Source organism: Astatotilapia calliptera, chromosome 12, assembly GCF_900246225.1.
Source record: "Astatotilapia calliptera chromosome 12, fAstCal1.2, whole genome shotgun sequence".
Classification (NCBI taxonomy): Eukaryota; Metazoa; Chordata; class Actinopteri; order Cichliformes; family Cichlidae; genus Astatotilapia; species Astatotilapia calliptera.
In genome coordinates, this window is record NC_039313.1 from 15,761,539 (window position 1) to 15,774,855 (window position 13,317).

The window sequence follows — 13,317 nt, forward strand, 5'->3', positions numbered from 1 at the left end:
ACATGAGGTGAATCTGAAAGTCCATCAGCCATATCTGTTATATTGCACGACGACGTCTGTTCGTGCACTTAATTTTCTCACTCAAGATCTCTTTTTTCCCCATCAGAAAAAGAACAAAAACATGCTGAAGAAGAAAGAAAGCACCAGCACAAAGAGCATACAAATCCTGCCAGCGCTGTGTCGAGTCAAGTCACTTTTATTTATATAGAGCATTTAAAAAAACAACAGGAGTTAACCCGAAGTGCTGGGTACTCGCGGGGTTATGTCAGCAGGCCTAAAAGTGGGAAGAATGGGGGTAAAGGCAGCCCATGAATAATGTCCCTGGGCTAGCAATCTATCATTTAGGAGTCGCCACAGTGGATCATCTTCCTCCATCTCACCCTATCCGTGGCATCCTTTTCTGTCACGCCAGCCCTCCTTCTTTGGTGGTCTTACTCTTTTCCTCCTGCCTCGCAGCTCCATCTTCAATATCCTTTGGCCAATATACTCACAATCCCTCCTCTCTAAATGTCCAATCAAGCTCAACCTTTTGACTCCAAATTGCTCAACCTGAGCTGTCCCTGTGATATTTCTAATCCTGTCCATCCTGGTCACTCCCAGTGAAAATCTTTCCCAGCACCATTTTCCCAGTAGGAGATCAGTAAAATTTCTTCAGTACAACGTTTTAATGTAGAGCTTTAATGCAGTGTCTCAAACCTCCCCAGGACTATAGTCTAGTCTATGGGTCACGATTCTTTTGGTTGAAGCTGGATTGACGCTTCTGCATTTGTCCTGATTTCTGTGGTTTTTTTGGTTATGCAGAGAGAAGGATTACAGGAACTCGATGCACAAATAGGCTACAGAGATGCACTTGTGTGCAGTCCAACAAAGCGTCACCAGTGGTGAAAAGTTTGCGTGAATAGGAAAGGGAGCAATGGCAGAGTTCACCAGCTCGAGGAAGTAATATAAGAATGAAAATCATAAACGGTGGTGGACAGTTTGAATGGTCTTAACTCACATTACCAGCTGTTTCACATAGTTTCGACTGTTCACTGGTGATAGCAAACAACAAGAACGTGAAGCTGGACTAATGAGACATTACCATGATGCACGTGTGCAGTGAGTCAGAAAAGGAAGACGTGAGATTTGGGGAAAGTGGCTGGGATGGCCAGAAAACTCAAACTACACTAATTATTGTTAAGTCTTGTAAATCCAACCAGTTAGTCATTGTAGTAAAGGTGTGCTTTTTATCAGCAAGGCTGTAAATGATTTGAAACTCCTGAGGAAAACTGAATGAGATTTCTTATTGCATGAAAGTGAGACATTTAGCCTAATTCGTGTGGACATTGGCTATAAAAATTACAAACTTACGAAGAAAAATATCCCAATTTACACACAAATTTAAGGAAAATTAAAAAAACAATTCTTTGAGCTGTTTTAGCTCAACAAGTCTTCTAAAAATTGTTTGCTTGCTGTTCACCGAACACACTATCTCCTTTGAAAGCTCACTTCACTGTGAAGGTTTGTTATTGTTTTATCTTGATCTACTCATTTTAAGCCCCAATCGAATGCATCTGCAGGGATCGTGTGATAAAAACAAAATTAAAACTGTAAATACTTGATAAATGTCAGCTCCCACAGCCTGCGCCACCTTTATTAGGCTGTAGCATCTGTCCATTGAACAATACGACCCTCTACGAAATGACTGCCGAGTCTGGTGTTTGGGCAAATTGAATCAAGGGTATCTGCAATTTCCTGATTTCCAAATGATTGGCCGATGAATTGATTCAAGTGATGCCGTAAACTGAATCAACTTATTTGTCCCGTATAATTTCTACACTGCCACGGTGGAGTTAAGAGTTGTCGAGTGGGCGGTAAAAGCGAAAATGATGTGAGCATGGGTGAAGCTGAAATGTGAGGAAAAGCTGTATATAAATTGCTTTCTAATAGGCTACAATAAATCCAGTGACGACGAAGAGAGGAAGGAAGGAGAGCGACAGAAGGAGGAAGCGAGAGCATAGAAAAGTCAAAACAATTGAATCAAAGCAAATAACATGAGAGCAATAAACCAAGACAGTATTGAAAACAGGTGCAGACAGTGCAATCAAGCATCAGGAGCCAGCAACAGAAAACACTGGGGAGCCTGATACATGGAGAGCAATAGAGCAAGCAGCAAAAACGAGCCAGTGAACGAGGGATGGGCTTTTGATGGAATCTCATCTGGAGTGTTTATGACGAGACAGCGCCAGCAACGTAATGAGTTGACTGATCAATCTTTCCTCCTTGCCCCGCTGGATCAATAGCACTGTTTTGACAGCCTACATTAAGCTCTAACTAATTGCCAGATTGCTAAATGCTTTTAAGAAGGAAGAAAAAAAAAACATATCCAGGGCAATCAATAACACAATCACACTAGTGACTCTCCTGCGCTATCAAGGGAGGAAGGATGTGCTGCTGTGTGTTTGCTTGCTTGTGCCTCTATATGGACGCGTGTGCGAGTGTGGTGAGATTTAAGGGCCAGTCAGTTACCTGCTTCATGAACTGAGTACTCGGGCATGTATCTCATTTGAGTGAGTGGTGTTAGAGCAGCTGGGACTTGTGGTCAGTCGGAGCACAGCGGTGGTATATTTGGGGTTTGAACCTCGGCAGCCTCAGTGGAGCAGTTATTTGATTTGGTTCACATCTCCGTGGCTAAACCACCAACAGTTTAAATGAGGGCTGTGTTATGGGCTATAAATATTACAAAAATTATTACAATTTGTATCTTTGAGTATAGGTTTGGTCATCCTGGACATTATAGCACTCGCCAAAACATTCCCATGTGGTGGCAATATTACTGAAGGCTCTGAACAGGGCAGAAATTTTGGGTATTAGCCAAAAAAAATTAAATAACTTTTTGGCTTATAAGCTGTTAGCTCTTAAAACATATCTCTTATGAATGATATCAAGGAATTTTGAGCAGTAAAAATATTCTTCTTAGGAGGTGCAATGGGGGTTTTAGATTTCCTTTATTAATCCAGGTAGAAAGTGTCATTGGCATTAGACATCCAGCCAACAAGCCATCAGGAATGGGAACAAATATAACAGTTCTGTAAGTGGCTAAAAAAGACAATAATGCAGAGTTGTAAAGATCATTTATGTTACATATAACCTCTTTGTAAACCTTGTTCTCTACAGCTTATATATGCAAAAATTATTAGACATTAAAATACACAGAAACACTGAAAATGCTTTTTTAGCACACATGGGAAAACAGTGGTAGGAGACTGTAGAGTGATCAAAATTATTCCAACTATGTGCAATCAACTCGATATCCCCTTGTCTTCGAAATGATCACTTCATACATGGGGACCAGGTATGAGTCCACTTGCAGTCAACTGCCAAAATGGAACAAAGTGAATCCTTTTCTGTGTGGAGATCTGGGGATAAAAATGGGAATGGGCTTCAAATGATGCTCTGCAGGATAGCGGGGAAAAAAAATCTTTCCTGAAAGCAGACTATTCTTTAGGAATCTACGGTGATAAATTTAGCACAATTTCCAGTAAGTTGCTGCTACTAAACGTAGTACTTCAGGTTTGTGTTTCATTATTTGGAGCTGATGAGTTGCCATCACTGGTGCAGACTGACTGATTACAACGTGTTGGCAGTTTGTCAGAGTTTATGAATTAGATGCTGATTAATTGCAAACCTTCTCCCATCTGTTTGAGAGTGACTGCAGTCAGTCCAGGTCAGACTGAGACAGGTTGCTTCCCACCAGGAATTGCCTTACTAATAGTTGGTAGCAATGAAAGATAGCGGGGGGAAAAATAAATAAATGCAATCATGTCAACCACCAGTTTTTGGTTGTTTTTTTTCTTGGTCACATCTAGGCTATGATAGTATTTTTATTTTAGTGCCTTATTTATACAAATTTATTTGCCGATAAAACTCAGTTAAGCACAATGGAGAATGACTTTTGATGATTTTTGCTGTTTTCAGGAACATAGGCCTCCTCAGTAGCAGCTAGCTGAACAGCCAGGTCCAAAGCAAAGGAAAAAAAGACTTAACATTGTACCTGGTGAAAGACACAGATTCAGAATTATAACTAGCTTTGCTCCATTACTGTTCTTTGCTAATGCCATGATTAGTGCTTTGAGCTTACCTTACTAGCTTCACTATTTGGATGCTGATTCTGATGTAGCTGGAAATTCTCTCCAATTGAAACCTTGTTGAAGCACTCTTGCCACAGCAAAAATAGTAGTATCAATAATCCCATGCCTGTTGCCAGCTCTGAGGTCACAGACATCTATTTTTGGGGTAACAGTAGTACTGTGGGCTGACGGGTGCTTTGGTTTGCTGTGATCAGTAAACTTGTCCAGGGGTAGGCAACTCCAGGCCTCAAGTGCCAGTGTCCTGCAGGTTTTAGATCGCACCCTGGGTTAACACACCTGAATCAAATGATTAGTTCATTACCAGGCCTCTGGAGAACTTCAAGAAATGCTGAGGAGTCATTTAGCCCTTTAAATCAGCTGTGATGGATCATGAACACATCTAAAACCTCCAGGACACACAAAGGTGTAAGTCCCAAATCCAAAGAAAAAGAAAAGGAGAAGGCAAGGGTGGAGTAAGATAAGCCATTTTACGTAAGTCGACTTAAGCTGAGGAATAGGAGACAAGAGTAGAAATAATGGATACAGTAGAACTTTCAGAACTGAAATCTTATCTTAGGTGCTTAACTCGTTTAGACTTTTTATCATTACATAGGTTAAAAAAACTACTATAAACATTTAGCATGAAAGTATAATGCTAATAGCAATTTTGAGTAGTTCTTGTTTTACTGATGAAATCATGAAATAAATGTACAACTAATTTGTCTACAAATATGAAAGATAACTTTGCATTGCCAAGGCTTTTAAGACATTGAGACTGAAGACTAAAACTAAATGAAACCTTTATTATTTGGACATCAGAGATACATTGCACATATTTGACACATGTTTGGAAACTTGCTAACTTTTTAGCTAATAAGCAGAAACAATATGTAATAAAAAGCTTCAAATGCTATAATAATAGGGGGGCAGAGCCCGTCTCCTTTTATGTCATTATGTGGAATAACAGCTCTTATGCTACATTTAAAAACAGCAATAACAACAATAATTATGCATTTTTTTTGGAACACTTTGGAAAAAGTACTTAAGCTAGCAAATCAGAGTTATCCTTGTGCTAATGTAATCACATTTTTTAACACTGGCACTTCACCAACATGTAATGTACCTTTTAAATCTTAAATAAATAGCTTTTAAAGTAAAGCTGATGAAACTCTATGTTACCAAGAAAAGCGTTGGCAGGGTGTGTGTATATGAAAAACCTGTTTTATCTCTAAGGGTCACAGCAAAATGAAAAAGCTAACTACATTCACAGTCAACTGACTAAAACTGAATGTTTTCTCAGGTTTTTGCAGGTATAGGGTCAGCTTAGCCCAGTCTCCCTGCAGGCTTTCAGGCTAAAACCTTTATTGGCTGGCTATGTGAGGTTTTACATGCCTCTGTGTGTTACGTGTGGACACTTATCAGCCTGTTTTTTGTTCAGGGCAAATTGGGTCATGTCTTCGGAGAAGGTTAACGACGCCAGCCGTCTATCTTCTCTTCCTCAAACTCTCCATTTCCACTAAACAGTGGAGTATGAAAAGCCTTTAATTTTTTAGAGAAGCGATGCTTCTCTGAGCGGAAAGCCTCTCCTGTACAGTGAGTTCATGCATTTTTAACACGAGAAAACAAATCGGACAAAACAGCGCAAATTGAAAGCGCACGCATGAGAGTAGCTCACCTAGTGTCTTACTGGTTTTTTTTTTTTTTTTTTACAATTCACACAATACTTTTTGCAGCCTTACTCACAACCCAGCAATTAAACGTGAGAAAAGCTAAAATGAGGAAACAAACACAGAGGGAGAAAGTGACTACACACAGCATCCTCTTTTCATTGGTAACACAAAAAGATAAACAAAATTAGTATTGGAGAACATATTGGTCTGTTAAAACTACACTTAAACATCCTCTGTTTGCAATGATTTCCATCATTCCCCAGACTTAAACTGTAAGCCAAGCTGACATTAATTTCTGGGGTGCTGATTGTAGGTGAAGCTAATTGCGTGCAGATGATATCATGATGACAGTGTGATTAGGAAGCATAGCTCTAATTACTAAACAACTTGATTCAATTTTTTTTTTGAATCGCTAATCAAGCAGACCTAAATTTGTATTCAAAGTGTGCACAGCAACACCAGTGGATGCATGCAAAGCTGCAACTATTGAACTGATTAGAGTCCGGAGCGGAAATTAACTTACAACAGTCCAAATCAGTGATTTGTTTATTAAGCAATGCTTTTGTAAGTATGTGCTTATAAGTATTTTTAGGTTTTATGATGAAAGAGACTCCTGGCACCTTTAATTCATTTTTTTTAATGCACCAAACACAAAAAAGAAACTGTCTCAAAATATGTAATAAACTGGATTTTATAGATCATCTATGGCAAATTCACCAAACAGTCAAGTTTTGTTTTTAAATGTAGTCTTTAGTGATGTCTTTGGTAATTTATTTCTGCTGGGGCAGAAATTCACACAGATTCTTTTAATTGAGAAACAATCACACTTTTTTTTGATGGAGAGAGAGACGGAGAGAGCAGGATGAAATACTTTGTGGTGTTAAAAAGAACATCAGCAGAGCTTGATAAAGAAGAGCTCACAAACTCAACATCTCAACATAAAGGGTTTTTGTCAAGTATGTCTTTCAATAACCAGGCGCTGTCTTTCGGACACTATTTTTCTTCCTTTCCTTCTACATGACGTCTTCTCTCCCCCCCCCCTTCCCACTTCTCCTCTGGCTCCACCCCTTTTCCTGGCTGATCATTTTCTCCTCTGTTTCCATATCTCTGCTATTAAAACAACTGAATTATTAAACCTGCAGTAATAATCAATAACACTCTTTCATAGGAGGATAGACCTCTTAATAATTGACTAATCCCGAGGGAACCTCTTGCCCCAGTGCGTGCTTTTTGTGTGTGCTTGTGAGCGAACGCGCATGCGTACGCCCCTTTGGAAAGGCACATCCATTTGCATTTGTGTGCACCTGGATGTGTTTATTGTTCCTTTTGATTGAGATGAGCGTTATTGAGGTAAGCTGGCTCTGATGAGGGTCATGCCGTACTAATTAAACCCTTAACTCTCATTTCTAGAGAAGCAGGAAAAGAGAGCAGTCAATGCATGTAATTAGAATGACTAAGCCACAGGTGCAAAAGGGTAAACAAACACATTGCATGCTACATCACAAGACTTCACTAGGATTCTGCCACTTTATGGAAACTGTTGATTCATATACCTTTAAATGATGAAGCTTTGATTTAGCAGATGCATGCTTCACTCAGCCTGTCCCCGTGCGAGCATCTTTCTTCCCTCTCCTTTCAAATCTCAACCTATAAAAAAAGATTGTTCTCTTTTAACCTGTCAGTGTGCAGACGGAAGAGTGACCTACTTTCAAAACAATGTGCTAGCCCCATTAGTCCAGGGAAACTACATTTTCCAGATCCTGTTCCATTAAAAACGAAAGCCTTTCAAAATTCAGAAAAAGGTGAAAGGGAATTCAGTACATGTGGTCATTAAGTATCACGAACACGTGTTAAGTTAATAGACGATTTGGTTTAGTACCGGTAGTTATTTACAAGTAATCGAATGATGGTGTTTACTTGTTTAATAGTCGGATTCTAAATAATTTATGAACATTTTCTGGAAGGTTTCATAAATTTGCTCATTACATTTATAAAAATTTGTAATTAGTTATTAGATAATGCATAGTAAATCTATAATAAACCGATATTATGTACATTCAGTATAGTACAAAAGTCTTGAGTGCTCCCTAGTTGTTTCATATTATCCACATAAATGGAAAAACAGAGTTTTGAAAGTCACTTTATTTTGTATGACTGACTTTATTCTTCGACGCAGTCTGAACCCTCTTCGGAAACCTTTCTTGCTTTCAGGCTGTTGAACAGACACTTCTAGATCTAGATGGTTTTGCATGATGGATCAAAATCTGTTGATATTATTCAGCATTCATATTTCCATCACTTGTGACATGATCTCCAATACCACTGGCTGAAATGGAGCACCTAACCACGACGGTGCCTCCTCTTGTTTCACAGATGACAGTAGAAACTCACCGTTCAACACCCCACCTGACCTCCCTACATAGAGATGATGATTTGAATAAAACTTGTTAACTTGTAATTTGATATGGCAACAAAACAAGGTTTTAGGCCTTTTCTTCCCTGTTTGTCTACTTTCCTCAGATTTTTTTTTTTTTAAGGACACACTGAACACTGTGCTGAGATAGCCCAAGTTTTCACAAAATAACTTTGGGATTCATCTCTCAACCTGTGTTATCTTTGGCATTTTCCATAGATTTGTTTTTTACAGGCTGCTATTTAACAAAGTGTAAGAATTTAAAAAACGGAACGATTTAAAAATTTATTTTTTTGCTAAGCTTGAATAATTCATAAGTCAGTGTTAAGTGGCTTAAAAACAAACCAGCAACTGCAGCAACAAGCAAAAAAACAACATATAGCTATATAAACAGTATATGGATAGCCATTATAAAGCTGGAACTGATAGTTAAACTATAGTATGTTAACTATAGTTTGTCCACATCATTTTGAAAATTATTATTCATGATTTTCTTTTTTCCTTTCATTCTTTTTCTACTTTTTTTTTCTTGTAGTCTGGTTTAAATCAGTATGATTCAGCCACAATATCCTATTGTGGTTGTTTTATGTTTAATGGCATGTTTTGGCTCCACTGAGTCTTTGCTCTTAACATTCCAGAGCGCTTCAAGCTCTTTTATTGAGTCAGGAATTCAACCTTTATCCTACCTCTGGTTTTTTGTATTGATAGCAACTCTTCTGTCAATTGCAGCAGTGTGCTCCATCTGCTTTAGTCCTTAAATTACCTAGTTAATCTTGGAGGACTGTCACACAACTTCTTCGCCGATGGGTTTGAAAGCTGCTTATAACATTAAGGAGTGGCTCAAAGTTACATAATTCTGGGGTCACGCAGGAGGGTAAATCTTTTAACCTTTCATAGCTTAGAGATGTTCTGAGTGACAGCTATCCTGTGCAATGGCAGAAATTAAACAATTTTTTTTTACCTCATTATCAGTGAGTCGTGTTAATATTTAGACTTTGTGCTGCTAAAATATATATTTAAGATTCTCTCATCATCTCCCTGCTCAATAACCAGCTGCAGGAATATGCAGAAACCGAGACCAGCACTAGTATCGTACACACTAATTACCTGTCAGTTACTGGAAAATTAGCTAATGGTAAGTTTTAGTCTTTTTCTCAGTTTTAACATTCTGAAAAATTCAAATAAATTCTTGATTTCTGCTGAATAACTGACTTTAAATATTTAACGATGGTGCACAGGCTACACATTGCCAAAGAAAAGCTCTACGGGCACTTTTCTGGGTAAAATGCTTATTTTTGAGTGTGAAATGAGCTCAGTGTTGCCCCTTATGGCTGCTGGGAAGGAAAACAAAAAAAAAAATTCAAGCGAGCTCCTTAAAAAGTATCCACAGTTAAATCACATAAAGGACTTTAAAAAGGAAGGCTACGTGGTTGTTTTTTTAATGTATATTTAGCATTTCAGTGTGTTAATGAGAGCACAGCATAATCCCTCAGCTAAGTCTTAGCTTTTTTTACTGAACCTTGTCTAAGTCAGGACTTCATTGTTTTGTCTGCTCAGTATTTAAATCTGCAGTGATTTGCTTTATTGTTGTGTTTTCAATATTTGCAGTGTGCTTTGTGAGTCATATGTTTTCTTAATTGCTTTCTGTTATGTCTCCTTGTATTATTATATTTACCAGCAGCACAGCGACCTTTGGTTACCGGTATAAAGATATGCAGGGAGGCTGCTATACTAACTTACACATTAAAGACACTCCTGAGAGACTTTGTGCCGGTCTGTCTGTATGTTTTTCTCTCTGGAGCTATCATCACCATTCACTCTTCCCACCATGCACACTGAGCTGTTTCCACCCAGGCGTGCCATGAACTTAACATGCTTTTTGTGTGTGTTTTAAGTGTGCATATGCACAGTGTATGCAGTGTTGTTCCTTGTGCCAAGCTCAAGGTTATGGCTGTTGACCTTGTTGGCGTCCATCCATCGACTTCCCCGAGTCGCCTCGGTCCGGGGTCTGACTGGACGCTGACACAGGACTCTAAGAGTCTGCTGTCACTATGTCTTTCTTTCCTTTTGCACACACTCTCTCTTGCTCTGTGACAGAAAGCTGACACAAGAGTGTAGGGCTGTCCCTTCCTGTCTTTGCTCTTTCTCAGCATCTTTTCTTTCTGCTGTTGAGCTGCATCCAAATATCTACATTTTCTTCTTTCCCCATGATTTCTAATATTGTATTGTTACATTTCTGTTTCCACACTACGATTTGCCAGCTCTGGAATCAATTTAGTAAAAATCGGATGCATTTGGTTGTTTAATGCCAGACAAAAAAAATCCCTCTGGGTTAAAATACTGCATGTGCAGGATGGCACAGAAATACTAGAAGGATGGCCTGCAGTGTGTGTGCTGCTCTTTAGAAATACAGCTTTCTAGTTTATTGAAGGGTGTATGAAAGCTGGTGTTGTGTTTTGTTTTGTTTTGTTTGTTTGTTTGTTTGTTTTCATGTAACTCTAATTACCCAGTTGTAAACCTCACACAAGCATTGAATTTTATTAAAGCCCATCCCCTTTTTCTTTTCCTCCAAGTTTGTACATAATTGATATGCAACACTGGAGCTACAACATATTTTTCCTCTTTGCAGAGACAACATTTAGCCATAACACCGCAGGCTTTATTTGCTGTTTTGTGTGTGTGTGTGTGTGTGTGTGTGTGTGTGTGTGTGTGTGTGTGTGTGTGTGTGTGTGTGTGTGTGTGTGTAGTATCCTTGAGTGTGCATATATTTGTCCACCTAATATCTCCAGAGTTCTGCCTATGAGGCAGTATATACTTCCTGCTTCCTGCTTTGTCGGCCAATGATAACTTGATACACCCCTGAGAGCTTTTGCGGGGGCGGCGATGGGAGAGCAGATGAGCCAAAGGATGTGAAGTTAAATAAGATGGGGCAGTAGGGGTGTTTTGAGGTTTTAAGTAAAGTGTCCACCTATAAAGATGAAAGCATTCACTACATTCTTTCTTCTTTTTCCCCCACAAACACACCAGGCTCCTTCTGACTTGATCTACCAGCATGTGAAAAGAAACAGACTAATTTCCAGGTCCTTTGCTCCTCTATCAAAAGCAAATTACACAGACATTGGCGCTTACACGTCGTGTCATGCGGGTCTAACCGAGCCACTATCTCCGTGTCCAACCTCTGAGGACACGACGCTGTTCGTTATTCAATTCTTTTAATTGGTTTCAAGTCTGCCTCATTTGCATATGCATGCCAAGAGGGCATCTTATTGGAGGAGAAGTGGGAATGGAAACGGGCTGAAAAGCACCCGGAGAGAGAGAGAGAAAGGGCAAGAGAGCGCGGCATAAAGGAGACTAAAAAGAGGAATGAATGAACAAACAAGTGAATAACAGACGGGATGTGAGTAAGTGCTTCTAGAAAACTCAGTCTCTCTGGTTACCACGGCAACGAGAGGTGCAAGTTGGCACTGCTCCCTACGTAACCAATTATGTCTGTGTGAGTGTGTACGTGTGTGAGTGTGTACGTGTGTGAGTGTGTGTGTGTCTACGATCTAGCACTATTGATATGCAAAAGAGAAGGCATATCCACACAAGGGTCTGTGAAAATGTTTGCAGGCCATTTGATTTTAATGTAACGTGTTTGCATCTGTGATCTATGTCAAGCTGTCTTCTGTCAGTCTATCAACAGCCACAAACTCACACACACAGACACACAAAAGCGAACAAAACCCGCCATGTTTGTACTGTTATGTTGGTTGACTGCTAACAAAAAGCTGCACACTGGGCTCAATTCAAGAACACCATCACGAGCGGTTCCCCCCAGTGAGAGACACAATCCGTCCAGTCTTCTTGAGGTATACATTTTATATTTTGGTGTCCTTTCACCCAATGCGGGGTAAAGTATGCAATCTGTTTTGGGTCGTTTCGAGTCCATCTGTTTCCCTGCTTTTTCAAGAACAATCACTTATAAAACACCAACATCAGAAATCTCAATAGGCATAGATTAGAACCCCACAGGTGCTTACAAAAGCAAAAGAATGAAGCAGATGAAAATCCTATGTAATTAATCATGCTTTACTTAGCTACAGGAGGTTTTGTGTTTCTTTAGGAGACTTTAGAAACATGACCTCATCTTAAAAAAATAAAACACCCCTGATCCTTGCTGAGTTAGTGACCACAGCCCAGTTTCTATCAATGATAGGGTTGAGCAAGTAATGTACAAATTAGTATGTAAGCATTCAGTCCAAACTTGTGTCAGTGGTGTTATCGAGTATGGAGTACATCTGTTCATGAACCAGTCTGTTAATCTGTTAAACTTCTCTTTTTTTAAATTACTGTACAGATGGGTTGGTGTCAGGCTAAAAACACTGAACGCGTGCCTGAATGTGATACCTTCGTTGCTGAGTGGGACCATTTTTAACCATTCAAGCATCTTCAAAAGCACTTCTTCCTATCATGCCTGTAACAGCTTATACAGTTTAACTCTTTGCTGCGAAATTCTAAAACTGAATCACAACGAGATCAAACGCACACACAAACACATGCACGCAGAGTTATCCTCCTGTGACATGCAGCCTATACACACACGTCTTTGTCAGGACGTCCTTTGTGGACTTGTACCTTTTCAGGGGAGCCATTCTGTCCCTCAGTGGGACCACCAGTGAGTTAGAGATGCTGCCAAGTCGGACTCTGGCACTAATTGGCTCCACTATTAGAGGCTCACAGAGCCACACTTAGACTACAGAAATAAGCTCGTCAGTGTGAGGATGGAGGTTGGGCACGGTGCCTGCATGAATGCATGAGACGAGGAGAGAGACAGAGGGGGAGAGAGATTACTAATTAGGGGTCTGTGATGTACATGAGAAACCTACAGAAACAGTTCAAAACCCTCCACCCTGTAAGGCTCACACACACACACCTTTGCGCCCGTTGGTCAGGGCAGTTAATTAATTGGTTGGATGGTACTGATGCTTTCTGCTGTTGGATGGAGGGAATAGGGGGGTCTTTTGTCTGATGCACTTCAGTTGCTCTGATTGACAGCAGGGACAGGAAGTGAGGGCGTGGGGCTTAGAGAGGAAAAGAGCTTTTCTCTCCATGCTGCCTTCCTCAGATTAACATTCCCCTCCAA

General features: G+C 39.8%; 1 long non-coding RNA gene across 1 annotated transcript; it reads right to left on the minus strand.

The window, feature by feature from the left end:
- Nucleotides 1-2,963: 2,963 nt before the first annotated feature.
- On the minus strand, nt 2,964-4,379 carry LOC113033986 (uncharacterized). The gene is made up of 2 exons (XR_003274107.1): nt 4,121-4,379; nt 2,964-3,398 (listed from the first exon to the last, which is right to left on the minus strand). It is a non-coding gene; the product is annotated as an uncharacterized LOC113033986 (long non-coding RNA).
- Between the last annotated feature and the right edge of the window lie 8,938 nt (nt 4,380-13,317).